This window comes from Ambystoma mexicanum, chromosome 2q (genome assembly GCF_040938575.1).
Source record: "Ambystoma mexicanum isolate Mex_15411 chromosome 2q, UKY_AmexF1_1, whole genome shotgun sequence".
In the NCBI taxonomy this organism is placed as follows: Eukaryota; Metazoa; Chordata; class Amphibia; order Caudata; family Ambystomatidae; genus Ambystoma; species Ambystoma mexicanum.
Genome location: NC_090924.1, coordinates 423494826 through 423522633, shown reverse-complemented (window position 1 = coordinate 423522633; position 27808 = coordinate 423494826). Strand labels below are relative to the sequence as shown.

The window sequence follows — 27808 nt, the reverse complement described above, 5'->3', positions numbered from 1 at the left end:
ATAAATGAGAAACAATACGCATTTTTGTTTTTTATATAAACACTGTGTTTTTGGTTGTTGCTCTCCATCTTACTTTTCTCTCTTTTTTCTATATGTGAATTGAAGTAATTATTTTGAAAAAGTAAATCCCAGATGAACCTACAGGAGTGGAGAAACATGTGTTGGAATAACAATGTGAAATAAAAATAATTAATGTATAGTGTATAATTTTAAAAAAGAATAAAAAAAAACCAACAATATGTTACAATAAGGAAAGGCGCAAACATCATGTCAAATTACACCAGTTCATCTAATAATCTAAGCAGCAATACAGAAGAAGCTGAAATATGAGGCAAGCAGCCACAATCCATTAACATGTCAATGCACAAGGCATGTCTACTCTGCCTTTATTATCAAAAGAGTCTGATTAATTTTTTCCCATTGTAAATGTTTTTAAGTAATACAGATTGTGGCAAAACCTGTTTGCTCCATTCCATATCATCTAAGCATTTGCTCAATGTTTAGCACCCATGCAAATGTTTAATAATCTGTCCCCAAGACATAATAGTATCCTACTGCTATACTGATGAAGTGGCTGTCATAGTGCAGACTGTTTGTATTTATGTCTGTAAGCATGGGTGCAGTTATTGTTGTGCAAGCACAATTATTTATTATTTCAAAAACAATCATCAACATAATTCAATATTTATTTTGTATGTATTAGCTACAGAACATGCTTCATTGGGTAATGAGAACTTGCAACTACAACTAGATGTGAAATATAAATTGAAAAATACATAGTTATGCTAAATTAAATTTGGAAATGTAAATCACTTTTGCACAATCAAACGTTTAAAGTATTTTTTAAACTATTGTTCTCTTTCCAGAGCACAGAACATCAATCGTCCCGTTTGAACATAGAAGATTTTTTGATTAAGGATGCTGTGGGAGAAGATGAAGAAGGCGTTTGGCGCCCGGTGGTAAGGAGGACTTCTGATAACCATGGAAAGAATGCAGTGCTGCCCCAATGCTGGCAGGGTATGCTCTCATGATGCACCCCGAGTGGTGGTTTTGCCCTTCAACTTCAGGCAGCGTTGGTTGGCGCCATCCTTGTATTACAATGTTCCCAAGAAATGTATCTGGGGAAAAGTTATGTATCTATACATCCCTTTATACATGCCTTCTTTCTGCATAGAATCTTACATCGATATATTCACAATTTGTTTTGAAAGATTTGACAAAAGATCTCTGTTTATTCATATTACAGATAACTGCTACAAATCATTAAAATACTTCATACCATTCCAAGTGAATTCATTTGATCATCAAACACTTTTACTCTCAACAAATAATTTCACTATAGCGCATCAATATTCTAAAACACCCCATCAATTTAAACATTTACTAGCAATAGTTTTGCCAAATGGGCTACTTCCTTTGGATGTTGTCACCAGAAAAGAAGGAAGGCATCACTTTCCAGATACTGGGAGGCCAGACAGGTCTCTGAGGTGGTGTCTTTCTAGTGCAGGCAGATCTGAATGATGATAATGTGCTTTGAATGTAGGCAGAGCTGGGTGCTCTTCTACTTGTATTATCAACTGGCAATTACCAATTCTCTCCCATTCAACACTGCATGTTGTTAGGATGTCTGATGCTGAACTCTTGTGAAAAATATAAAATCTTTCAGATCGCTAGCTTGCAGCCTCTCTCCCATACCCTTCCCACAGACATCATTATCCCTTATGACTTGGCTAGCCATGCCAGGATCTTCTCTATTTTTCTTCCCTCCTACCCCCTTAACCCTCCAACCCCCGTGACGATATACCCTGCCCACCCTTTGGGGTGTCTGGTGAGGTGATTATGGGGGTGGGTGCTGCCACCTATTCCGTGATGTAAGGCCAGGGGTGGTATGGGGAGGGCACCCTGTTCACCACCCCTTACACCTGGGTCAGAGGGCAGGAGTTTGTCACATGGGGCCTAGCAAGATATCCGCACCTTTAACTAAAACATTAACTGGTATGGAGGCAGATCCTGTATTTATTTATTTCATTTGTTGATAGCATCCAGACCCGGAAGTATTACAGCTCTAGGTTACAATAGTTACAGAAGCATGGTAGGGTAACAGTTAATATCCGGCACTCATTTACACATGGTATCCCTACATATTATCCCCACCAAACATATTGCCGTATATATGGTCGTCTGGAACACCATAGGTGATATATTTGGGGGGATAATTTGTGGGTGCAGGGACTGCAGGGGTGTCCCCCGCACATTTAAAAGTAGGGTTGTTCCCCGCAGGGTCCATGCCTCAATATCGCCGCAAAAATATGGTGATATTTTTGTATTGCAATATTTTTGCGGGACATTAACTCATGGAACCGTTACAGAGGTGGTAATTAGGCGTATTTATTTAACAGGTCAGTTTTGAGGTTTTTACCGAAGATCAGGTAGGAAGGCTCTTCTTGTTTAGATGTAGGGAAAGCATTCCATATGGAAGAGTTTGGAAGTATGGAAGAGTGTGTTATGTTCACTGCCAAAAACCATTTAATTGGCCTACAGAGGTAACCGGTTTACCAAACCAGAAATTGGGAAGTAATTCGCTCAGGCATCCGAGCATTAAGGCTGACGTGCACAGAGCTCTAACGCATCCATACATGTGCAGAATGTGAACAGAATTCAAGATGGCTGATCAGCATTAAATGAACTCTGTTCGAGGAATGTGGTAAAAGCGTGTTCCTCTACCTACAACGCCTGATTTGAAATGGATATTTGAAAGCAACCCGTTTCATACAGAAAGAGAAAATCACACACAGGAATAGGACAGGACCATATATAAGAGAGGCCAAAAGGTGCAGAGTTGTAAGTGTTTCGGGAAGATGCTGGTGTGTGTTTGGATAAGGCTGCAGAGAGGAAAATTTGGTGGGCGCAGAGGAGATTGGGCAGGGAAGAGACTGGTTAAAAGAACAAGGAGAGAAGAGGTGGAGTATAGAGTAAGATCAGAGAATGTTCTCGCAGCTAGGTCCGCGCTCAGAAATTGTAACGCTCACCTGATTCCCGCAGAGGCGCCGGTCTTGACTGGGTGAATGCCGTATCTTCAAAGGTGATGTGTAACACACGGTTGGCTCTTTGGGCTGGACCTCTGTGCACTGTATGTCTGACTCGAAGAGTAAGATGTCTTAGGTAAGTGAACGCCGAGCTCTCCATCTGCCTCAGGGCAGGGTGCCGTAACCAGTTTCTTCACTGGATAAGGGTGCAGGCCTCTTGACCTCAGAGGACTGCTGTCCGTCGTTAACTGCACGAACGGTAAGTTCTGGGCACTTCAAATGTCTTAAAAGTCTTTTGTAATGATATCTCTTGTTTTGCAGGGTTCCGGCGATGGCGGATGGCGGGCTGATGAGAGTTGAGGATCGAACCCGCGTGAGGAATAGAAGCGCCTGGAAGCACGTAAGTAAGCGCTTGTAGCCTGCTTCACGATGCGCACTAACTGTCCCTTTTATCTTGCAGGTACAAGTTCGGAGCTTTAGAGAAGCTGAAGGGTGCTGGAATACCCACTGGATTCGGCGTGGGAAGGAGTAATGGCACGTGAGTAATAAAGTTGCCCAATGTCTTTAAACGCACCTTCTTTTGTCTTTCAGATGCCGGATGCAGCGCCGAAGGCCTCTGGAGCGTGCAAAGAGCTGGTAAGCTTTTGTCTTTCAGATGCCGGAATGCAGTGCGAAGACCTCCGGAGCATGCGAAGAGTAGGTAAGCCTTTGTCTTTCAGATGCCGGAATGCAGCGCGAGGCGTTGGTGACAGCCGATGGACCAGGTAAGAGATGCGCTGCCACTGAAGACCGTAGTGCTAACCTGTTCTTTCTTTGTCTTTACAGGTGCTGCTGAAGACTGGATTCCAGGATGGTAAGCCTTTGTTCCCTTAGGCCCAGGATCAGAAGCAGAAGACACGATGAGCGTTCTGCTGCAGAGAATGCAGAATAACGCAAAGCAAGATTCATCCATCGGGTGTGGTTTAAATAGCCTCCTGTAGTGCTTAGGTGTCTCCTTCCACAGCCTCGCCTAGGTGAGAAAAGAGTTCCTGCTTTCCAGAAGAGTTCCAGTGTTCTGAACCTAGGGAGTGGCTCCTGCCCCACCCAACAGGAAAAGTAGTCCCAAACAGAAGAGGATCAGGGGCTCAACTGGCAGGTAAGTAAGCAGCATGGTCTGCTGCAGGTAAGTCCACCCAAGCATTATGAGCCCGTCGCTTCCAGCGCTGGGACTGGGCATCTTTATGAGCCTGGTGCCACTGGCGCCAGGACAGGGTCCAAAAGGTCCCAATTGGGACTGGCTGGCACTCGGAACCGGGGTTATGGGTCTGCTTCCAAGGGAGTCGGGCAAGTCCTGATTTTTTGGAAGCAGAGATCATGACGGAAATACCAAAATAATAATAAAAAGTGAAGAGCAGAGAGGTGTAAGGAAGAATATTATCAGATGCAAGTTCTGAAAGGAGAAGCAGAGGAGGTGAAGGGAGAGTATGCTCAGAGGAAAAAGTGGTGAAAGGAGGAGTCGAAGGGGAGGTGATAAAGGGAGGAGTAGAGAAGTAGAAGAAGAGCAGACCTGAAGAAGAGTTGGAGAACCAACTAGTGAAGGAGGGTGTCTGGCGAGGGAGACACACACCCTATTCAAAGGTAGTGTGTGATGCTTGTGGGTAATATTTTTCATCCACTGAGTAAATCACATTATGGTCAATTTTTAATGGTCACAAGAATTGTAAGTGATGGGCCCATCTTGAGTCAAGTGTTGGAGAGTATGAAGAACACATTTACAGAAAGAGGATATTCATGATCTTAGTAAATCACATTATGGTCAATTGTTAATGGTCACAAGAATTGTAAGTGATGGGCCCATCTTGAGTCAAGTATTTGAGAGTATGAAGAACACATTTACAGAAAGAGGATATTCATGATCTTAGTAGACTGGCTGATTGCAAAATTATTTTGCACACTCATCAGGAGACTTGCTTTTAACACAAATGGCCAGATGTACTCCAAGTTTTCAGGTGTGATCCCAAGACTAAAGTGTTTTTTGAAAAGAAACATATGTTTTCTTACAAGCCAAGTAGGAATTGATGAGCTTTTTTAGTAAAAAGTTGTCTGGACGTTGCAGACAAACTTTTCAATGTTTAAAATGATTAATTGGAACAATGTTGTAATGGGTGAAGTGCTGTATTATCTGAAAACTGGGGAGAAGATGTTTTAGGCATTTTGCCAAGAGTGATACAAGCAATGTCATTTATACTATCAGATGCCCCTGTCTTAGACGTTATGTCGCAAAGCAACATCCGGTAGGTGGAACATGGGTCTAATATTAGATTAGGTAATCTAATGTCACTGCTACCCAGACATTTTAAAGAATTTGGACATCAAGTTAAGAAAATGCGGTTTCAGATTGTTGAGGTACTCTTCATAACAAAGAGTGAATACAATGTGCAGACATGACTGTCAGTGAAAATGGTATTGGGGAGGTCAACTAAGCAATCATCTTCATACTGGGATGAATGGAACTTTTTGTATGGTATTTGTGGGAAAGCAGCATTAAGTAAAATATCAGGCATCTTACAAAGTTCTTAAATTTCCATTGAAGGAGATTACCTGTTGTGGCTCAGAGTACCTGTTGTGGCCTAGATCTTAAGGAGCCATTTCACCGTCTGACAAACAGCCTCTTGCCTCTTGCCGGTGGAAGTGTCACAGTTGCAAAGTTGTGCTTAGACAAAGAGAAACTAATTTGCGTAGAGCCTGCAACCAAAAATCAACCCTCATTCTTCCAGCCTTATGGGGTTTACAATTTGGCAGGTTCCCTGTGATGAAGAAGAGTTGAACCTAACAAGCTGCTTCCCATGCTTCCAAAACCTTTACCTACTTCGGATTCACATGCCATGAAAGTAAAGGAACCCAAAATAACAGCAGCAATGACAAGACAAATGGAGTTTGGCAGAGAATGGTGATAGAGAGGACTACTGGGAGGACAGCAGGAGGACAGCAGGAGGATAGGGCTGAAGGCAGGAGTGTCATCTTATTATATCATCTTAAATAGTTTTCATAGAGTGTGGATAATTGTTGGGGAATGGAGGTGGTGGACCATGAGAATGGGAGAGGGTTGGAGGAAGAGAGGAAGAGAGAGTTGCCATCAGGGCGAGAGGAGTTGTTGGTGAGTGAAGAAGGCAGTGCTTTAGAGAGAGAGAGAGTGAGAGTGTTTTGCAGGTGCTGGTGGAAGAGAAATTTACCACCAGAAGAAGAGGAGCTTTTTGGAAGTGGAAGAGGTTGGTGAAGAGCAATCGGAGAAACAACAATCCCTGAGACAGAGATTTAGTGGAAGTTCCTAGACACCAGTGTCTGGAAGAGTAGAGTTAGAGGAGGAGTTATCATGACTATACCTAAGGATGTGGTAGAAGCACAGGTACTCCTTATAGAGAGAGAGGGAATAGGGAGGTTTCAAAGAACCGAGTCACTCCATAACAAAATCTAAATCAGGTGGAAGGAGGTGCGCGATGGTGCATTCTCACTGGTGGTCAGGTAGTGGACCACACAAGGCATCCAAGAGAGAATTCTCTTGGATCAGGTTCTCCAGACTAGGGAGCTACCCAACAAATAGGGAACTCCCTGAGCTTGACTGAGACATGTGACAACAGTCTTTCAGCCGAATACATACCGCTCACAACTTAACCTCCTAGAGCGGTTCTTCTTGCTTTTTCCAAGACTGGTTTGAATTGGCCATGATTCATTGCACTCAAAAGACAAGGTTTTGTGAACCCTGCGAAATCCACAACCCAAAGACAGTCCAGAGTCATCATTTGAACACTCAAGCAGGAGCAGACTGAGGCCAACCAATGAAAGTGTGCAGTACCCGCTGTATTCTTTTTTTTTTGGCTTCCCACAGAAACTATCACAAAGGCCCAGTAATCCTCAGAGAGCTCCCACTGAAACAAGCTGAATTTTAGTTTCCTTATTGCTACCCTTCCCACTTTGACTTACCGCTTTCATTTGCCTTACCTAATTGACTGTATTCCCTGTAAATATGTAATACCATTCTTTAGCTTGACACCAACCTTAGTCTTTTCGTGGGTCCCCCACATGGCACACTCTTTGACAATGTATACTCCATAGTGGTAGAAGTGGAACTGTGACTCCGGTGAGAGAAGGGCAAGGCAATAGCATGGTGCAACATGCATGTCAAGGAGTTGCAGCTGAGGTAGGTTAACAGCTAAATGTGTGCACAAGGCAAAAGAAGGAGGTCCTCATGGATGATTTTTCATGGTTTTCTATCAGTCATTTGGAACATTGTGCTATCGTGTTTTCTATTGTGCATGTTCTTGCTTTCATTTGTTTCCGGCGAAGGTGTAGAATAATCAACATTTGAGTTTGGAGTATTGAGCATACTAAACTCAATCGGTGAATCCTCACCCATGTCTCCTCCAATAGCCACATCCACTATTTTCCCAGGGCCCTTTCAGCCACACTATTAGGTAGTATCACCTCCACTACCGTGGCGAGTATCTGCTTAATTGCTTGCTGTTGGTTGGCTAGCCATTGTAACTTCTATGGTATTCAAGCTTGGCCTAAAATTAGTCATCATCAATGCTGTCATCGTCCTGGGAAGTTCTTGCTGAACTATCAAGGCTTGAGTGAACTGCATCAGGCACGTGTCTATTAACTTTATCTTCAAGGTCAGGCATTGCAGAAAAGTTTGTAGGAGTTGGTGATGTAGCGAGTTCATTGTTACAGGCATTTCCTTCAGTGATGCACATCTAAGATTCAGGCACATATTCACCAAAGAATTATTATTGTCGATATTGACCATCAAGTTAGGCGAGCTGGCCGCTACAGGCGGACCTGCAGGTTTTGCTGAGGAAAAGATTGGGAAGAAATTGGAGGTCTTCTCTTGTTCCCATGGTATTCTGTCTACAGATCGTGTACACCTTACGATCTTTACTGGCATTGACACGTTCTGTGCTCGCCCTCTGTACTTCAAGTAAATGGGTCTCACCCTCAGAGCATTGCCTTGGGTCTCCAATGTTTATGTCACCCACGGCGTCAGTGGGAACCCTTAACACCTGTTGTCGGCAGGGTTTGGAGAGAATCAGATCACTTTTTACTATGGGCCAACTACAATTCACCAGTCTACGTAGGGAATAAATGCGAGGGGACAAAGGCTTGGATGCTTTTTTCTTGAGTCTAGGGCCTTCCCTTCTAGGCATTAGGCTGTGAGTATTATTACAATGTATATCTAGAAGGCTTTTTCCTTCAAATCAGCATATACCAATCAGGGGTATAGGCTGTATCAAACAACCCGTTAAATTACCATCAGGACCAGCATAGACTTCAGTTAAGTGCAGTAGATGGAGATTTTCCCAGCGCTAGGAAAAATGAATATGCCTATGTGTGGGCACTGCAGGGGTGCCACTTAAAATAAGCACCTATGTGCCCACTAATGCAATACTATAAGGTAGGGTGTCTTTGTAGGGTGCAAGTAGCTCATAGGGCCTTACTAGGGGGCCCACAGTCACTGCACACACACTCTAGAACTTTAATACACTTTTTTTTTAAATGCATTTAGTGCATGTTAACACACTGAGAGCTATCTAATGTGATAAGCCAAAAGCTCTCCTTTCCAATCAGCCACACTGACCAAATGTAACCATTTCCAGGAGCCTCCAGCATCTCGCGTCCCTTGCCAGGCGTTGGGCGCGGTCCAGCAAACTCAGAACGGGGCACAGGAGCCACCAATTACCTGTTGCCCCTCTCTTGCCGACCGCCTGCTCCACTCACCGTGTATGCCTCCACCAGTCCTCGGTCTCTGGCAATAGGCACAGCAGATGCACCAAGACGTGGACAGCAACAGCAGGTAGTTTCTGACAGGGCTATGGGCTGCTTAGAGGAAAGCACCTCAGTACGCTATGGACGTGCATGTCAAGCCAACCTTGCATCGATCAACATGTCTCTCTCTGTCAGCTGCTTCCAACACGCTGCCCTTTTCTCAACACCCTTTGTCGAAAGCCTTTATTTGAAAAAAGATTTTTTTGTTATTTAATTTTTGTTCTTCAGTTTGAGAATATTAATACCTATTTATTTGTTGACATCATTGTATCTAATGATGTCAAAGTGTTAGATGTATCCTAATTACCTTTCTTTGTTCTTAAATACTGGGTTATAGTTGTGGACTCACATTTAATAGGCAATGTATTATACAAAAATCAAACGTTTGCATGCATTATTATATTATAAATTACAAGAATACATAAAGTTAATTGCCCTGGTTTAGACCTTGGAGCTGTCAATTTTTTAATCTGTTTAGCTTCTTGTTGGCACAGTAGTGTTTGCCCATTTTCTCCCACAATATGAAGTTTAACTTGTTTTATTCCTGCACATCTGATATCCTTTATTGATGCCTGTGAATGTTTTTCTTGCCAGTGAGTATTTTTATTTTTGTTTTGATTGCTTGAATGTGTTCCTGTATTCTTGTTTTTAATTTTCTTATACTGTTTATATATTTTTGTTGGCATATGCATTCCATCATGCACCCCCCCACATTCTGTGTTGCACTTCATGAAATCTTCTAAACTGTATGTTTGCCATTCGGCAAAGTGATGTTGGTCAATGTAGCTTCCATATATTGACAAACATAGCATTTCCCCCCCTTTTTTTTAACACTTTTTCATTTGTTTTGTAACCAGATTCCCTTTTTTACCCTAATTTCCTGGTCAGTTTTTAGAAAGCTTGGGCATATTGTTTATGTAGTACTATTTGCTCTCTGATATGTTATGCTTGGTTTGTTCTAAATTCATTTTTTTAAATCTTTGCATGATGTAAGAATATTTCAATGTTTGTTTAATATTTTTGTTACAATGTAATTCTGCCAACTTTGTCTTGTTACAAATCTTACTATGTTTCTTTGAGTTAGGATTTTGTTTTTTACTCAGCAGAGATGGTCTTGATATTGTAATTTTTTTTAGGCATGTTCGATTATTTTTTTTATTTTGTAGCTTCTTTTTGTAACTTATTTGTTGAGTTCTTCTGCCTTTAGTTGGTAATCATCATTGTTGCTACAGTTCCTTTTGTTTGTAAAAATTCTCCATAAGGTATGTTATTTAGTATATGCCTTGGATGGTTACTCTGTGCATGCAGAATAGTATTGCCTGATGCTGGGTTTGTATATATTATAATTAGTATTTTGTTGTTTGATGTATATACCTCTAAATCTGATAAACAGATTTTTGTTTTAGAACAGTTCATTGTCAACAAGTGACTCAATAGACACCGCAACCAGACCGAAAATCTGAGAGCGGACTTCCCCCTCGCCCCACGAGCCCACCGTCGTTCCAGTTTACAGAGGGAATAAAAAAGTTTTAAACTTATGGTGAAAAACCAAAACTGCATCAATCATGTTGAAAATTCATTGGCAGGGAGCTTCAAAGCCAGAGAAAGAGTGACCTCCCCATTTTGCCCATCTAAAGGAGGGAACTGAGAGTAGATTGGAGGAAGCAGAGTGCAAACATCTACCTAGAGCATAACGGAGGAGTTTGGAGGTGATAAAGTTAGCCAATAGACCATGCAGCACACAATGCACAGTATGTGAAATATTCGTGTTTCCACCGGCAGCCGGAGCAGAGAGCGCATAATAGGCAAAATGTGCTCTTGTCAAACAGCTTTCAGCAGCACTCTGGTGGCTGCATTTTGTATTCTTTGAAGTTGACCGATAGCTACCTTTGGCAGGTAAAGGTATAAAGCATTGCAATAGTCAAGCCGGCTAGAAATAAAGGCATTGACTATTTGAATTTGATGAAAAAATCTCCCAATCTCCAGAGGATGTTTGAGAGACTTCAAATGAAAGAAACAAGCACTCTAAACTTGGGATACCTGGTTCTCCAGCGATAGTTAAGAGTCAAGCCAGAAGCTAAGTTCCTAGCTTTTTGCACCTGCAAAGGACAGTTTCCTAAGGAAGAAGAACAAAATTGGGACACCCATTCAGCCACTTTGACTTACTCATAAACCAGCACTTGGACTGACTGTATAAGCAGAGCATGTCAACAGCTCAGTCTTCTGAACATTAAACCTGACCCTGTTTTGACTCATCCAAAAGTTGACCTGCTCCAGGCACGATATCAACCTTCTTCCAACTTGCGTCTCAACCTCACCAAGCTGAATAATTAGCTGAGTATCATCAGCATAGATATAAAAATGAACTCCAGCCGACCTTATCAAGTGAGCCATTGGTAGAATATATATATTAAAAAGTAGCAGATTTAAGGAACAATCCTGTGGAACTCTGTAAGAGATTGATTTAGCACTGGATTCAAAAGGAGGACATTACACTACCTGTGATCTGTCAGCTAGAAACGAGACAAGCCACTTTAGGGAACTATCCGCCACCCCCAAACCACTTACTGTTCACAGAACAATATTGTGATATACTGTGTCAAATGCCAGATCAGTGACGTACAGATATCCTACTTATTCATCCATTTTCGCTTACATTCCATTCAACATGATCAGGATGTCACCAATATAATGCCACCAATAGACGATATTGTTATTCTGGGTAAATGGAAATCCAAGCATGTTCTATTTCATTGTCTCGGGAGGATGGCACAGGGGCAATGTGCTCACCTTGGAAGCAAGACGACACAGAGCAACACAGGTTCGATCCCCTGGTCCACGCTTAGAAACCTCTGGCTATTAAGTGTGTTATAAATAACCTATCATATCATATCATATAGTTGCCCATGAACACATTTTCATACAATCGGGCATACTTGGCACCAATAGCTGTTTCTTTGTTATATAGCTCTCCATTGAAATAGAAGACATTGTTGTTAAGTGTGCACGGTAAAACTTTTAGTATCATCTCATTTTATTTGTTGATGTAAGGATATTGTTCTTGTTTTGAGGAAATAGTTAGCCTGGCCAATTCCTTTCTCATGTTTTATGCGAGTATGCATCTCATGTTTTATGCAAGTATGCAATGAGGATACATCCAAGGTTACAAATGCATAATTGACATTCCGCTCTACTTTTTCTAGTTGTTTTATCACATCTTTTGTATCTCTTATATATGATGAAAGATTTTGAGCAAGAGGGTTGATACATTGGCCTCTGTATTTAAATGATGGTTCTGTTATAGAGCCTTAATACATTTACTATTGGTTTGCAAGGTGAACAATTGTCATCATCCTTGTAGATTTTAGGCATAAAGTAAATTGCTGCTAAGATTGGATCTTTTACTTGCAAAACAATTAGCAGTTTTCATCCAATAGTTCTCTATTGGCTTTTTATATGTAGTCTTGTCTTGTCATTATCACAATTTTGCCTCCTTTGTTGGCAAATTCCTTAAGAGAATGTAGTGCTTAGTGCTCCTACTTGGTCAGATTGAAATGTGTTCTCTTTTTTGTGGTTTTTTCTATGCTCCTTTTACGTCTGTCATTACTAATTTATTATATATATCGATAGAATTATCTTTTGCTAGATGTGTAGAATGTTGATTGTGTTTTTATTAGAGAGATTATGCATGCATCTTTTGGAATGTCCATTTCATTTTTAAATGTTTCAATACTGTTACAGAAACTTTATGGTAACTGTGGTGGTTAGAAGAAGAACACAGACTCTGTTTTTCCATTTTATTATAGTGTTTTTTAAATCAAAGGTCGAAACGCCTAACTTTCCCTAAACTATGGATGTTCCCTACCGAAAATACTAACTACGGTGCTCGTCAGTCATCAGTGAGAGTCCCAAATCAGATTCAGTCCACTGTCCAAAGATAACCTATCCTGACCCTACCACTATTAGAACAATTAAAGTAGAGGAGAATGACTCCCTTCTCCTAATGGGTAGGATTTCCCCAAGTTCAGTTCAATATAGTATTCATAGGTAGTTTTTAGCAACTGCTATCATCAAGTCACACAGCTCAGAGACTGGATTTTTCCAGGTCTCAATGGTTTCCTTCACTTGTTTTCTCTTCTTTTTCTTTTTCTTGTCTTCTCCTTTCATTCTATTGTTTATTATCACTTTCTTTTACCAGGATATGTCAGCACATTTATCTTTATTCTCACACAAGTTCTTCCAGTATTTTATTGCTCACTCTTTATCTTGACTGGGACGAGTATGAGCATTCCAGTAACAATTCCCACTCTCTTCGGGTATTTTTAATACTTTATGAGCGTTCCAGTAATGATTTTCACTCTCTTGAGGTATTCTCAAAACTTTATCTTGACTGGTACAAGTATAAGTGTGTTCCAATAATGATTATCACCCTCTTTAGGTATTTTCTATACTTTGGGCCTCATGATGAGTGTTGCAGTAAGGCAACAACGGTGCCAGTAGTGCAACCGGCGCCGTTGTTACCTCGCCGCAATTATGAGTTCTGCTCGCAGGGCCGCTCTGTACGCCTGGTCAGACCAGATGTGCAGAGCAGCACCCCTAGCAGAACAGGATGCTAGCAACGGTCCCGTAATTAACGGGACCATTGTTACCATCTCCCATTCCCACTGAGCCCTGTGGGGGCTCAAATGGGAATGGGAATGGGGATGTACCGGGTCCGGGTCCCGCAAATGGGAGTTACCGGGTCCGCAAAGGTCGGAATGGCCTGGTAATTCCCATTATTCGGGACCCGAACCCAAGTTTGGGGGTAACCATGCCAGTAAAAATAGCATGGCTACCTCCAAACTCGTAATGAGTCCCTTTATCTTGACTGAGGCGAGTATGAGCTTCCAGTAACAAATGTCTCTTTCTTCAGGTATTCACATTGCTTTATCTTGAATGGGATGAGTATGAGCGTTCCAGTAACAATGCTCATTGGCTTCAGTCCCCCTCCTGGGTCACCCATTTTCCCTGTTACCTATTTTCAGCAGGGATAACGCCACTGGGGTACTTATTGACTGGGACCTTCTCCTTCCTGTGTCAGAATGGTGTTGCACCTCTGCAGGAACATCACAGATTGTTCCTCTGTTCACTTCACTCTGCAATACTTCTGCCAATGTGATATCAGCATCATTCAGGCACGCCCAGGTCCATCGCGACTCACCTGCAGTCACGCTACCACTTTTCCTTTGCTCAGATGAAGGACGCTGTTCGGTATACCTTCCCTTCAGCTCAGCATTCGACATCTCTTCCCTTTCCCCTTCGTCTTGTGTTGGCTGCTTCACCTTGTGCTCTTCCTTGCATCAGACGCTGCACATCCAGGACTCCTTCAGCAGGTCTCGGCCAGCGGATTTGAAACTCCCAGGCTTTCTCTCATTCTCGGGCCTTGCCTCTCAGTTTTATGACATTCTCATGGGGCTTCCCTGTTACCTTGTCAAAGTCCTGCTTTCCTTTTAGATTCATGCACGGTAGGTTTCCAGTGATCTTCTTCATCCCAGTTTCCTTTAAGTTTTCTTTCATAGACACCAATGATGTGTTTGGTGGACAATAACACATTTTGAATTTTTCCTCATGTCTTCCTTCATAGGAGGTTATTGAAGAAGGAGTAGTGGTACTTTTTTTAGGGTGTTCCTCACAGGAGTTGGATTCCTTGTCCCCAGCGCGGGAGTCTCTCCTGAGAGGTCCTGCTTGCCTCTACCACTATAGAGGGTGTTGCATAGTGGGCTCACCTCCTGAGACTCACAGAGAAATGATCCACTGAGGGAGAAGTGACGGATCATGCAATTTGTCACAAAACAAAGGTTGCTCTTTACAAACTTTGTCGAAATCTAAAGGTACAAAAATCTTTTAAACTATAACTGAAAAGTACTTCAGACAGAGGTAAACAACTTTGACCAAATCATACAGTGACACCAATGAATGTAGAAGAAACAGAAGATATCTATAGTATTGAATCTTTTGCAAATGAAATGGACATTCTAACAGATGCACTCAGAAGCTCTCAAGTAAAAACACAATCAAAAGTCATCCTGTGTCTACTACAAGATAATGCTTTTGATATATTCAACAAATTAGTAATGACAGACCTAAAAGGAGCAGAAAATAAAAGACACAAAAAGAATATATTTAAATCTGGCCAAGGGGGAGAACCAAGCCCTACAGTCCCTTATGAAAAGCCTAAGAGTAAAACCTGCCAACAAAAGAGATACACTTTTGATCAAGACACAACTACATTCTAGAAGCCAATAGGCAACTATCGGATGGAGGAAAACTGCTATACCAAAATCCATAGAGATACTGTTGTAAAAATCCAACAAACATCTGCAACTCAAATTGGAGAATGGAATCAAGCAGGTATATTCGATGATGATGAAACAGCATTTTTGCAAATAGGATATCAAATCTTAGCAACAGTTTACTTTAGCCCTAAAATCCACAAGGATTATGCAATTTTTCCACTTTGCAGACTGATAATGAATGGAATAGTCTCTATTTTTGATCTGGCATACAAATACAAAGGCACATTCCTCAACCCTGTCTCAAAATCTTTTAAAAGAGCCACAAAAGATGTCCTTTAACAATTAGAAAATGTAGAGTGGAATGATAATTATGCATATGTAACCTTAGCTGTGTCCTCATTTTATACCTGCATAAAACATGACAAAGGAATTGATTGTGTCAGCTATTTCCTCAAAACAAGATAGTTATTGTTATGTAAACAAAATGAGATGATACTAAAGATGTATTTCACACTTAACAATGTTTTCTTTTTCAATGGAGAGCTGTATAAATAAAAACAAGCCATGGTGCCAAGTATGTACCTTGGATGACATGTTGCTCATGGGAAACATTGAAAAAGAACATGCTTAGACACATCTAGCATTTACCCAGAATAATAATAAAGTCTATTGGGGAAGTTATAGTGATGACATCCTGATAATTTGGAATGGTATGAAAACGGAATTGGATGAATAAGTAGGGTATCTTAACTTTAACAACTACAATGTAACATTTATAGGAAAAAATATCTTTCTTAAATTTAGAATGGAGTTCAGAGTATAGTCCAACAGTACAGTAACAAAACAACCAAAAATTAATTATCAAATTAATCATAACAGATCCGGAAATAATTATTTAACAAAAAAAAGGAGAAACTGTTGCGAAATTGATGATTACCAACGGAAAGCAGATGAACTGAAAAATAAATTCTAAGAAAGAGGCTAAGGCTGCAATGTACAGATAATCAAACACGCCCTAGAAAGAACCATATTAAGATTTCTAACAAGACAAAGCTCTCAGAACAACATTGTAACTAAAATATTGAAGAAACATTAGAATATTCTGACATCAGACAACGATTTCAAAACATATATTCGGAATAAACCAAAGATAACATATCAGAGAGCTAATAGTATTAAAGAAGCAAATACGTCCACGGTTTCTAAAAACAGACCAGGGAAACTAGTACAAAAAAGGAAAACTGGTTACAAAACAAATGTCAAGGTTTTTACACATGTGGAAAATGCAATATTTGTTAATGTACGGAAGATAAATTGACCAAAATAACATTGCCAAATGGCATAAAATACAGTTTGGAAGACTACATAAAGTTCAACACCAATTTGTGGTGTACATGATAAAATGTGTATGACAGCAAAAATATACAATAAGAACATTAAAAACAAGAATACAGGAACATATTTGAGCGATCAAAAACAAGAATGAAAAATACAGAATGTCTGTAAACTGGCAAGAAAAGCATTTCCAGGCATCAATGCAGTACATCAAATGTGCTGGCATAAAATAAGCTAAAGTTCATTTTAGGGGAGTGCATTGTGAGAAACTGATATGCCAGCAGGAAGCTAAATGGATAACATAATGGACAGCAGGTTCCAGCATCTAAAAAATTACAAAATGCTTGCAAATGTTCAATTTTTCAATTATACATTTCCGATTTCATGCACTTTTTCACAATATATTCATTAGTGCACAACTAAAACCCAAAATGTAAGAGTAAAGAACTTTAATTAGGATAGAACTAACATTTTGAAGTGCAAAAAATATGTTGATACAATGGTGTCAACAAATGAATCAGTATTAATATACTCAAAATGAAGAACAACAATGAAATAGCAATAGATATTTTCAAATAAAAACGATTTAAAATATAAATATTGTAATATTAATTTCATGAGTAGTAGTGGATTGGAAACAAAGAGAATAAAACATATCAAACATATTAAGTAGAATGGAGTTCGGAGTATAGTCCAACAGTACAGTAACAAAACAACCAAAAATTGATTATCAAATTAATCATAACAGACCAGGAAATAATTAACAAACCGAAATGACAGCATTCAAATCATAAAGATACAATCCGTTAAATAGAACGTGACATGGTTGTAGTAGCATTTAGCAAAATAACCCAAAAAACCGAGAACAGCGCTCCTGTAATGTCATTGTGTGTACATACGACTTGTTGTACAATTAAATCCCCTATTAGAATGAGGAAAATGTACAAAAAGAAGCGTGTGCAGCCAAAGTGACAGACAAGCTTTATGTTGCAGGCCACACCAAGGATGTGTTAGCGCACACAGAGAGATACTCTTAGAAAATGTGCAAGGTAAGCAAAACAATTCACTAGGTTTGAATAAATGTAATATCTATAACATCAGTAAATGGTAATGTTCGAAAACAATTAAATCAATAAATGTAACATATGAAGTATTATGTAAACATACTAGCAACCATACATTAGATTCATATGTGTGTTCATGCAAGAAAATATTGGACAAATATAAGGTACCTTTTATTATGTATTTTAAGAGGAAAATACATAATAAAAGGTACCTTAATATCTAAAAATAGCATTCGAAAGTAAGAGCTAATTTGACCAAAGAGGGAGCCATTTTTTTTTAAAAAAGGGAAATAAATGAGAAACAATACGCATTTTTGTTTTTTATATAAACACTGTGTTTTGGTTATTGCTCTCCATCTTACTTTTCTCTCTTTTTTCTATATGTGAATTGAAGTAATTATTTTGAAAAAGTAAATCCCAGATGAACCTACAGGAGTGTAGAAACACGTGTTGGAATAACAATGTGAAATAAAAATAATTAATGTATAGTGTATAATTTTAAAAAAGAATAAAAAAAAAACAACAATAAGTTACAATAAGGAAAGGCGCAAACATCATGTCAAATTACACCAGTTCATCTAATAATCTAAGCAGCAATACAGAAGAAGCTGAAATATGAGGCAAGCAGCCACAATCCATTAACATGTCAATCAGCAATTCTGCACAAGGCATGTCTACTCTGCCTTTATTATCAAAAGAGTCTGATTAATTTTTTCCCATTGTAAATGTTTTTAAGTAATACAGATTGTGACAAAACCTGTTTGCTCCATTGCATATCATCTAAGCATTTGCTCAATGTTTAGCACCCATGCAAATGTTTAATAATCTGTCCCCAAGACATAATAGTATCCTACTGCTATACTGATGAAGTGGCTGTCATAGTGCAGACTGTTTGTATTTATGTCTGTAAGCATGGGTGCAGTTATTGTTGTGCAAGCGCAATTATTTATTATTTCAAAAACAATCATCATTATTTCAAAAAACATAATTCAATATTTATTTTGTATGTATTAGCTACAGAAGATGCTTCATTGGGTAATGAGAACTTGCAACTACAACTAGATGTGAAATATAAATTGAAAAATACATAGTTATACTAAATTAAATTTGGAAATGTAAATCACTTTTGCACAATCAAAAGTTTAAAGTATTTTTTAAACTATTGTTCTCTTTCCAGAGCACAGAACATCAATCGTCCCATTTGAACATAGAAGATTTTTTGATTAAGGATGCTGTGGGAGAAGATGAAGAAGGCGTTTGGCGCCCGGTGGTAAGGAGGACTTCTGATAACCATGGAAAGAATGCAGTGCTGCCCCAATGCTGGCAGGGCAGGGTATGCTCTCATGATGCACCCCGAGTGGTGGTTTTGCCCTTCAACTTCATGCAGCTATGGTTGGCGCCATCCTTGTATTACAATGTTTCCAAGAAATGTATCTGGGGAAAAGTTATGTATCTATACATCCCTTTATACATGCCTTCTTTCTGCATAGAATCTTACATCGATATATTCATAATTTGTTTTGAAAGATTTGACAAAAGATCTCTGTTTATTCATATTACAGATAACTGCTACAAATCATTAAAATACTTCATACCATTCCACGTGAATTCATTTGATCATCAAACACTTTTACTCTCAACAAATAATTTCACTATAGTGCATCAATATTCTAAAACACCCCATCAATTTAAACATTTACTAGCAATAGTTTTGCCAAATGGGCTACTTCCTTTGGATGTTGTCACCAGAAAAGAAGGAAGGCATCACTTTCCTGATACTGGGAGGCCAGACGGGTCTCTGAGGTGGTGTCTTTCTAGTGCAGGCAGATCTGAAAGATGATAATGTGCTTTGAATGTAGGCAGAGCTGGGTGCTCTTCTACTTGTATTATCAACTGGCAATTACCAATTCTCTCCCATTCAATACTGCATGTTGTTAGGATGTCTGATGCTGAACTCTTGTGAAAAATATAAAATCTTTCAGATCGCTAGCTTGCAGCCTCTCTCCCATACCCTTCCCACAGACATCATTATCCCTTATGATGTGGCTAGCCATGCCAGGATCCTCTCTATTTTTCTTCCCACCTACCCCCTTAACCCTCCAACCCCTGTGACGATATACCCTGCCCACCCTTTGGGGTGTCTGGTGAGGTGATTATGGGGGTGGGTGCTGCCACCTATTCCGTGATGTAAGGCCAGGGGTGGTATGGGGAGGGCACCCGGTTCACCACCCCTTACACCTGGGTCAGAGGGCAGGAGTTTGTCACATGGGGCCTAGCAAGATATCCGCACCTTTAACTAAAACATTAACTGGTATGGAGGCAGATCCTGTATTTATTTATTTCATTTGTTGATAGCGTCCAGACCCGGAGGTATCACAGCTCTAGGTTACAATAGTTACAGAAGCATGGTAGTGTAACAGTTAATATCCGGCACTCATTTACAGATGGTATCCCTACATATTATCCCACCCAAACATATCGCCGTATATATGGTCGTCTGGAACGCCATAGGTGATATATTTGGGGGATAATTTGTGGGAGCAGGGGCTGCAGGGGTGTCCCCCGCACATTTAAAAGTAGGGTTGTTCCCCGCAGGGTCCATGCCTCAATATCGCCGCAAAAATATGGCGATATTTTTGTATTGCGATATTTTTGCGGGGACATTAACACATGGAACCGTTACAGAGGTGGTAATTAGGCGTATTTATTTAGAAGGCTCTTCTTGTTTAGATGTAGGGAAAGCATTCCATATGGAAGAGTTTGGAAGTATGGAAGAGTGTGTTATGTTCACTGCCAAAAACCATTTAATTGGCCTACAGAGGTAACCGGTTTACCAAACCAGAAATTGGGAAGTAATTCGCTCAGGCATCCAAGCATTAAGGCTGACGTGCACAGAGCTCTAACGCATCCATACATGTGCAGAATGTGAACAGAATTCAAGATGGCTGATCAGCATTAAATGAACTCTGTTCGAGGAATGTGGTAAAAGCGTGTTCCTCTACCTACAACGCCTGATTTGAAATGGATATTTGAAAGCAACCAGTTTCATACAGAAAGAGAAAATCACACACAGGAATAGGACAGGACCATATATAAGAGAGGCCAAAAGGTGCAGAGTTGTAAGTGTTTCGGGAAGATGCTGGTGTGTGTTTGGATAAGGCTGCAGAGAGGAAAATTTGCTGGGAGCAGAGGAGATTGGGCAGGGAAGAGACTGGTTAAAAGAACAAAGAGAGAAGAGGTGGAGTATAGAGTAAGATCAGAGAATGTTCTCGCAGCTAGGTCCGCGCTCAGAAATACCATAATAATAATAAAAAGTGAAGAGCAGAGAGGTGTAAGGAAGAATATTATCAGATGCAAGTTCTGAAAGGAGAAGCAGAGGAGGTGAAGGGAGAGTATGCTCAGAGGAAAAAGTGGTGAAAGGAGGAGTCGAAGGGGAGGTGATAAAGGGAGGAGTAGAGAAGTAGAAGAAGAGCAGACCTGAAGAAGAGTTGGAGAACAAACTAGTGAAGGAGGGTGTCTGGCGAGGGAGACACACACCCTATTCAAAGGTAGTGTGTGATGCTTGTGGGTAATATTTTTCATCCACTGAGTAAATCACATTATGGTCAATTGTTAATGGTCACAAGAATTGTAAGTGATGGGCCCATCTTGAGTCAAGTGTTGGAGAGTATGAAGAACACATTTACAGAAAGAGGATATTCATGATCTTAGTAAATCACATTATGGTCAATTGTTAATGGTCACAAGAATTGTAAGTGATGGGCCCATCTTGAGTCAAGTATTTGAGAGTATGAAGAACACATTTACAGAAAGAGGATATTCATGATCTTAGTAGACTGGCTGATTGCAAAAAATTTTTGCACACTCATCAGGAGACTTGCTTTTAACACAAATGGCCAGATGTACTCCAAGTTTTCAGGTGTGATCCCAAGACTAAAGTGTTTTTTGAAAAGAGACATATGTTTTCTTACAAGCCAAATAGGAATTGATGAGATTTTATAGTAAAAAGTTGTCTGGCCATTGCAGACAAACTTTTCAATGTTTAAAATGATTAATTGGAACAATGTTGTAATGGGTGAAGTGCTGTATTATCTGAAAACTGGGGAGAAGATGTTTTAGGCATTTTGCCAAGAGTGATACAAGCAATGTCATTTATACTATCAGATGCCCCTGTCTTATACGTTATGTCGCAAAGCAACATCCGGTAGGTGGAACATGGGTCTAATATTAGATTAGGTAATCTAATGTCACTGCTACCCAGACATTTTAAAGAATTTGGACATCAAGTTAAGAAAATGCGGTTTCAGATTGTTGAGGTACTCTTATTAACAAAGAGTGAATTCAATGTGCAGACATGACTGTCAGTGAAAATGGTATTGGGGTGGTCAACTAAGCAATCATTTTCATATTGGGATGAATGGAACTTTTTTGTATGGTATTTGTGGGAAAGCAGCATTAAGTAAAATATCAGGCATCTTACAAAGTTCTTAAATTTCCATTGAAGCTGATTACCTGTTGTGGCTCAGGGTACCTGTTGTGGCCTAGATCTTAAGGAGCCATTTCACCGTCTGACAAACAGCCTCTTGCCGGTGGAAGTGTCACAGTTGCAAAGTTGTGCTTAGACAAAGAGAAACTAATTTGCGTAGAGCCTGCAACAAAAAATCAACCCTCATTCTTCCAGCCTTATGGGGTTTACAATTTGGCAGGTTCCCTGTGATGAAGAAGAGTTGAACCTAACAAGCTGCTTCCCATGCTTCCAAAACCTTTACCAACTGCGGATTCACATGCCATGAAAGTAAAGGAACCCAAAATAACAGCAGCAATGACAAGACAAAGGGAGTTTGACAGAGAATGGTGATAGAGAGGACTACTGGGAGGACAGCAGGAGGACAGCAGGAGGATAGGGCTGAAGGCAGGAGTGTCATCTTATTATATCATCTTAAATAGTTTTCATAGAGTGTGGATAATTGTTGGGGAGTGGAGGTGGTGGACCATGAGAATGTGATGGAGCTTTGGGAGAGGGTTGGAGGAAGAGAGAGTTGCCATCAGGGCGAGAGGAGTTGTTGGTGAGTGAAGAAGACAGTGCTTTAGAGAGAGAGAGAGAGTGAGAGTGTTTTGCAGGTGCTGGTGGAAGACAAATTTACAACCAGAAGAAGAGGAGCTTTTTGGGAGTGGAAGAGGTTGGTGAAGAGCAATCGGAGAAACAACAATCCCTGAGACAGAGATGTAGTGGAAGTTCCTAGACACCAGTGTCTGGAAGAGTAGAGTTAGAGGAGGAGTTATCATGACTATACCTAAGGATGTGGTAGAAGCACAGGTACTCCTTATAGAGAGAGAGGCAATAGGGAGGTTTCAAAGGACCAAGTCACTCCATAACAAAATCTAAATCAGGTGGAAGGAGGTGCGCGATGGTGCATTCTCACTGGTGGTCAGGTAGTGGACCACACAAGGCATCCAAGAGAGAATTCCCTTAGATCAGGTTCTCCAGACTAGGGAGCTACCCAACAAATAGGGAACTGAGCTTGACTGAGACATGTGACAACAGTCTTTTAGCCGAATACATACAGCTCACAACTTAACCTCCTAGAGCGGTTCTTCTGGCTTTTTCCAAGCCTGGTTTGAAATGGCCATGATTCATTGCACTCAAAAGACAAGGTTTTGTGAACCCTGCGAAATCCACAACCCAAAGACAGTCCAGAGTCATCATTTGAAAACTCAAGCAGGAGCAGACTGAGGCCAACCAATTAAAGTTGGGAGTACCAGCTTTCCCAGAGAAACTATCACAAAGGCCCAGTAATCCTCAGAGAGCTCCCACTGAAACAAGCTGAAACAAGCTGAATTTTAGTTTCCTTATTGCTACCCTTCCCACTTTGACTTACAGCTTTCATTTGCCTTACCTAACTCACTGTATTCCCTGTAAATATGTAATACCATTCTTTAGCTTGACACCAACCTTAGTCTTTTTGTGGGTCCCCCACATGGCACACTCTTTGACAATGTATACTCCATAGTGGTAGAATTGGAACTGTGACTCCGGTGGGAGAAGGGCAAGGCAATAGCATGGTGCAACATGCATGTCAAGGAGTTGCAGCTGAGGCAGGTTAACAGCTAAATGTGTGCACAAGGCAAAAGAAGGAGGTCCTCATCTATGATTTCTCATGGTTTTCTATCAGTCATTTGGAACATTTAAATATCTCATTTGTGAAATCAGTCGTCTCAGTGCACAGATCTTACCTCCGCTGGAACCCATACCTAAAAACTAGAAAAATCAAGGCTGTCATTAATAGAATTTGGCAATGCATTTCAAAGTCTGCCTCACAAGACTGAGTCCTAGAGATGCTCAGAACGTCTTCCGTACGGTTGGTGTATTAGTTATTTCTCCTTGCATTTAAAGAATGAAGGACTGCAGTGGTTATTTTCTAAGTGAAACTAGCAAATTCATCGTCACATAAAGGTGTACTCGATTTTATAATTGTCATTTGGAATTATGATTAATGACAAGTTGTTTCTTTTGCCAGTGTACTCATCCTGCTTGTATAACCCTCTCTCCCCTCTCTGTTATCACTCTACATCTCTCTACTTGTATGTTCCCTCATTTATCCACTATTCTTCTTCCAGATAATGGAAATTCTCAGCGTGGGGGCCGGCGTGGCTATTTGTCGCTGAATTATGCTGGTCCAATGGAAGTTTCTGCCTCTGGATTAACCCCACCTACAGCTTCTGTAGTACGCTGACCTGACACTGAGACTGACACTGTGAACTACGTTTAATGTTTCATCCTATCATAAGCAGAATGACAAGCACCTTCTCCTACTCCCCACTGTGGAACCGATGTATGTGCTGGAAGACTATTAGCTGTTTTTTTAGTCTGGTATTTGTCGTCATATCTCCATACCTACCATTAATTCATTAAAGGGGGGCACACACATATTGATCTCACCCTTTCAATAACTATCCTATCATTCACCCAGTCTTAAACTCATCACTTTATGCTACTACTCAACCACCATGCTTTTTCTTAAACATTTATCCAGACAGCTGTTCATACTTGTGGTATGGCAAGGCCCCAGGCCCAAGGCAAGTCTCATATGGCATGTAAAAGATAAACATTGATCTGTGGGGGGTTTACTGCGAAAAATGATATGAGGAATGCCCTGTCTGACTATTGCATTTAGATGGGGATTGTTCCCTTTTTGAAAAGGGGAACAGGGGTAACCCATCTGTTTACAGGGTGATTTCGCTACTTTAGAGTAATGCAAAAATCTACATTTGTTTGTAGGCCTTACAAAGCTGGGTTGATGTGAATGTGGTCCTTTCCCGTACCCAGCTAAGTTTCAGGGCTGGGGTTCCGGAAGTCAAACAGTGCCATAATTGTAATCTCCTTTTGACCGAGTATGAGCACTACAAAGAACAGCCCTTATACATAGCATGCCTGGACCTTAAAACTGCTTCACAATGTGGATAGAACACGCTGTTGTCTGTCCCCTCTCATTTTGGTGTTGAGAAGTGCTTACTTAATGCCACTATTGGTCTTCATCAAGACAATTTAGCTAGGGTTATCTATTGTGAGAGATGGCAAACCTCTGATTGTTTTATGATGACGACGAGTGCGGCAGGCTGTGTCCTGTCAACCCTATTTAGGGGATTAAAATGAAAGTACAAAAAAAAACGACACAGATCTTGGGATCAGCTGTTAACATCCACCCTTTTGTGGCTATCTCCTATTGTTGATTGAAGCGTTGGTATGGCTCAATACAATAGTAGGTCTATTTTTAAACTGGAGAATACACTTATGAAGAGTATTCTTGCTGCAGCTCTGTCTACAGTAAATGAGCTTGCCCGCCATGAATTGGGGGCTGGATTCCTAGAGGACCAGATAATGCTAGCGCCCCTTGGGCTTTGGGTAAAGATCTGGACAAAAATTGCTCTCCACTTCTGCAAAGGTTAATGTTGGATGTAATTGAATGCAACACATGCCAAACAGGCCATCAGTACCTTATATTCACACCAGTTTTAGTGTGCTCCAGCTCTGGGATCAGTTCAGTAATCTTTGGGACATCCCTGTAGGAGAAAAGAATGAGAAATAATGAGTTAAAATCATGCGTTGGTTTTTAGTCCTATTTGGATATCCTTGCTACTACAAAAGTTTGGCTTTTGTATCCCATGATGCAGTTTGGGCAGTTACTGCAACACTCACTTATTGCTAAGTGGGCACATTTGCTAAATAGCTCTGTGTTTATTAAACGAGAGGAGGGATGAGACATTAGCACATCTCCTATTGCTTTGCGAATGGTCCAGGAGATTATGATCTAATTCCCTTCTTCCCCTCTTCCATTCAAATAGAACCAGGATATGGAAGGAAGCATTACGATGCTCACTACCTAGTATCCTAGACAGCTTTTAAAAATGACATTGCACGTACAAAGGGGATGAGGGGACTGGATAATCGAAACAAGATAGTGCAGGCGATGTGCTAGTTTAGCTGGAGAAAGACCTAAGAAACAGGAGTATTTGTGACAAACCGAAGTGCATTATTTTCATATGTTATATTTATTAATTGACTTTCTATTAGGCAAACTTTGCTTCCATTTTTATTGATTGGGATTTATGTGTGCTGTTATTTTGTATGGATTTTAATGTAACTTGTTTTTTATGCTTCATGGTGGTTTCCAATTGTATTGTTAATTATGTGATGTATGAGGATTGTTTTTAATATGAATAAACCTTGTGTAGAGGAGCAGCCACATGCCTCTGCAGGAAGTCCCGCCCCCTACTAGCTATAAATTGTGAGCCTCGACATTGTGCCATGTTTGACACCAGCCGTTGTAATTATTCCACGGTGAATATTCGAGAAAAGGTATCCATTCAGAAAGCCATATCAAATGTATTCCCGAAGAGAAGACAATCTAATGGAGGAGCTCCCTGAAGGAATATGAAAATAAGAGAAGGAGAAGAATGGAGCGTGACGCCCTGAAGAATGGCTGAAGAAGAAAACAAGGATAATATAAAAACTGATGATGAAATGAAGAATCGAGAGTAACTTTAAAGTATGAGAGAAGATTGCACGTGTGAGGATGCAAGCTGTTCAATAACTGTACAGATGCAGCAACGCAAGTAGATCAAGCAATCTTAGAAGCTGGCCATAAGTAGTGAATAGACTGCAGGCGGAGCCGCCATTATATAAAAGCTGGACATCAGTGTCACCAATATAGTAAGTTCAATCCCATGGAGAAGGATCGAAAGCTGTGGCACAGCTAAGAATTAGCTGGGATTGTGGCAAGACTATTAGCTGTCAAGAAGGGCTGATCCGGCCTGGTGTCAAGGCTGAAGCAGCCAAGACTGGTTATCTATTCTTGAAGGCAGTAAAAGCGAGATGCTGAATCATTCCTTGTTAAGGTACAAAGAAACAACACCGTAAGTGCCAAGATGTATTCATTTAAGACAATTAAATGCTACAAATTGGGCCGAATTGTGGTCTTCTGATACGTGAGCCAAGGATGGAAATAGAGTTTGGCATGTAGTTCCAGAACTATGATAGCATGCACTGCATCTCCCTTATATTCCTAGAGAGGAGAATACACTGCAAGGCCAAGTTCAAAGACAATCTTCATGGCAGAAGGCATGGGTGATGAGAGACGTTGGGCTAATTGGGTGGGGAGGGAAAGTCATGTCCACCTCCTGGCACCTGGGTATGAGCTTACATGCTGATACTGAGCTGAATGTCCAGACTGGCACAACCATGCCAACCAATTATAGAGGGCCATATAAGGAAGGGCCTTATAGTTTGTGAGCCAATGATATACTGTGTACTTAATAATGATGAAGATGATTTGCATTAGAGGTGGGCATACATTGTCCACCTGGTAGTAAGTATCCAATCACATATGAAACCCTTATAGAAAGTATACTTAGATATTCCACTTGAGCTATCTCAATAACCCATAGGTTTCTCTTAGTTTGCCAATAGTATGACATCATGTAAGATGAATATTTTGTATATTAGTGTGATTTTTCATTAACTGCTTTGAGAAAGCTTGTGCGACTTCCGTTGATGTCCGTTGTAACTCCCTGTTTTAGATGATTGATATTAAAACAGAAAATACTTTGCCATCTTTCTGAGTTGGTTTTGATTATTTGGTGTCCGAGTTATTCTGCATCCCATCCATTGCATGCGTGCTAACAAAGGTCTCTAACGCTCACTTGTTTATTACTCACATATTACTTTATTAAGCACTTTCATCCACTCTTTACCTATCAGCCCTTTTGTCCCTTTTCTCACCTCTTCCTCATGTATTCCTTCACAATG

At 40.4% G+C, this 27808-nt stretch overlaps 1 long non-coding RNA gene across 1 annotated transcript; it reads left to right on the top strand.

Moving 5' to 3' along the window:
- The first annotated feature begins 379 nt into the window (after window positions 1-379).
- LOC138569464 (uncharacterized) lies at window positions 380-27599 on the top strand. The gene is made up of 3 exons (XR_011303246.1): window positions 380-959; window positions 18680-18772; window positions 24121-27599. It is a non-coding gene; the product is annotated as an uncharacterized lncRNA (long non-coding RNA).
- The last annotated feature ends 209 nt before the right edge of the window (window positions 27600-27808 follow it).